The sequence below is a fragment of the Rhagoletis zephyria genome, unplaced genomic scaffold (assembly GCF_001687245.7).
Source record: "Rhagoletis zephyria isolate East Lansing unplaced genomic scaffold, Rhagoletis_zephyria_1.1 Rzeph_scaffold_00569, whole genome shotgun sequence".
Classification (NCBI taxonomy): domain Eukaryota; kingdom Metazoa; phylum Arthropoda; class Insecta; order Diptera; family Tephritidae; genus Rhagoletis; species Rhagoletis zephyria.
The window spans coordinates 219,729-222,645 of NW_016157653.1; positions in this window are offsets into that span (position 1 = coordinate 219,729).

Below are 2,917 nucleotides of genomic sequence, written 5' to 3' on the forward strand. Positions count from 1 at the left end.
GAATTATCTCTCTGTGTTGCGAAGAAAATGAGCAAAAGTATTTTTGAGCAGAACTTCTTTCTGCGTAGGCGGCCTGCGGCCGCGCTTAGGGATTATAACCCTCACACAGTACAATTCTCTTTCTGTGTTGCGAAGAAAATGAGCAGAAGTATTTTTGAGCAGAACTTCTCTCTGCGTAGGCGGCCTTCGTCCGCGCTTAAGGATTATAACCCTCACAATGTAGAATTCTCTTTCTGTGTTGCGAAGAAAATGAGCAGTAGTATTTTTGAGCAGAACTTCTCTCTGCGTCGGCGGCCTGCGGCCCCGCTTAAGGATTATAACCCTCACAATGTAGAATTATCTTTCTGTGTGGGGAAGAAAATAACCAGAAGTATTTTTGAGCAGAACTTCTTTCTGCGTAGGCGGTTTGCGGCCGCACTTAAGGATTATAACCCTCACAAAGTAGAATTATCTTTCTGTGTTGCGAAGAAAATGAGCAGAAGTATTTTGTTGCACATCGTTCGACGAACAAGCAGCTTCATCCTTCTCTTCGTCCTTTGCGCATGCATCGTCGGGTTTACCCTGGAAGTCGTATTTGTCCACGTCGATGCCTTCAGCTTTCATAGCCTTCCGCAACCGGGATAACAATTCCAATTTTCTTCCGGAGGTGGCTTTCCAACTCTTGTTTCAGCTCCTCAATCTTTAAGTCCTGAATTTTCGCCATTTTCAGTAGTTTATCCTTCGGGATTTATTTAACAATCCCACTTCTGAAACCAATTGTTACGATTATCCGATTATTAAATAAATGCAATCGATGACCAAATTTTTGTACAATTAACTTTATTGCACAACAAACAATTTACAATACTCGCTAATACAGTAAAAACACTTTACAATGCTTGTTAAAGCAACAACAGCGCTTTACTAAACTTGGTAACACAATTAGGGCCTGTTACTCAATGTCTGGTTAACACTAATCTGCGGTTAAACATCGTTATCGACGTTACCGACTCCCCGTTATATGCATGGAGTCGAAGACGTCGATAACGATGTTTAACCGCAGATTAGCGTTAACCAGACATTGAGTAACCGGCCCTTAAACTTATATCTTGCTTATTCGCAACTCACTTCTCTGCTCACTTTACTTGTAGCTTGCTGTCTTGTAACTAACTCACCTCGCTGTGGCGGCGCCCTTATATACCTGCGCTGGCACTTATGGCAACTCTAGAACATTCTGAAGTTTATCGCTCATTCTCTTTCTCTCGCTGTTCGCAGTGTTCATCCAACTTGACGTTTCTCTNGCGCCACAATACATACCGGAAATATAAACGCAATCTAAATTTAATTTCATTTCTTTAATTGTATAAAACATAAAACTTCCACATTTATTGCAACAGGCATCACTAATTAAAGCTTATTCTGATAATAATAAATTGGCAACACCAAGCACCTCCATGTTTTGATTACAACTAGCAGAATAAAAGAGACGCTGGTTTTCGGGGATAGTATAAGTAGATAATAAATTGGTTAGTTTCGTAATTTTATGTTACAAATTCAGTTAAATTAAACCATAGTGAACATGTAAATACCAATATGCATTCTTTTCGTGTGTTTATTAATGTGATTTCAGTATTAACAAAGTTGACCTGAACGAAACGGTTTTTTTTTGTCAATTACTTTAAACGAAATCAATTTCCGCCTTCGGATTCTTAACACCGGCAGTAATACGCATCGTTTGATACTCCTTTCGACTATTTTGGGTCAACTTTCGGTGGGCACGCTAAAGTGCACATTTACCCAGTCAAAAAGCGTTTTTCATAAATTTTCCCTGCAATTCGCCTTTCGGAAATAAAAAAAAATCTTTCGAAAGACACTTTACATGCAAGGTGCCACTGCTCATGCAACTGCTTTCTGAAATATACTGCATTGCCCGGTCAGACACGCACTTAAGACGACAATGTAACCTCTGCTATTCCCACGCTTAGGGCCAATTTCAAATGAATATTTAAACGGCACTTAAGTTTAATTGTGGATTGTTGTTAAAGGGCGTGTGTGAATCGGTAACAAAGTTTGCGGCAAGTAAATTTTTGACAACTATGAGGTGAATAAAATTTCAGTAGCTCATGAGGCTAGTGAAATTTTTGACAAATGCATAGAAAATTTTGACAATCGCAAAGGCTGTTGCTGTGAGTAATTTTTCGTAAAACCAAAGCTTAAATTGATGAAATGCAATCAGTGATGGTAGATGTTTTCTTAAAATATTAATTTCACTTCAATTTGTAATAGTTTATTCCGAATAAATCTGCGGTTATCAAAAATTTACTGCTGTCAAAAAAGGTTTCATTTCACATGGCAGATTGGCAAAACTGTCTCACCATAGTAAAAATATTATTCAACAGTTTTCCCCATAGAACTTTGTTACCGATTCACACACGCCCTAAATGCCATTTAGCTTTCGTTGGGTTTCAGATCAACTTTTTTTAAATATGCCAAAAAATTGGCAGCACTTCTGCTTGTTTCTTGAAAATGTTGTTGCATTTGCTTGTTTGTTTACATTTTGTGCTGTTTTTCGGTGGGATTTGGAGGGATTGATTAAACAACGTACCAATCAATCTTGGTTGTTTGGTACAAACACAGGGTTGCATATCTCATATTTAAATAGCCAATAGGTTCTTCCCTAACAATCCGGACCGGATCTCGGTAATTAGAGAATATGCGAAAAGTTTGCTCTCAAAAATGGAACATAATCCAGAAGTACGGGAACGCAAAAAACCACATTTCGTGCCCAGAATTTGAGAAACAGACGATTCGCGTTGTTTTTGTTTTTGTCACTTAAATGCAAACACTTGGAAATTGAATTTTTGTTTCACAAATTTGATTTTATGAATATAAAGATTGAAATTACATTCACTATTTTCTAAAAGCACCAAGTATATGC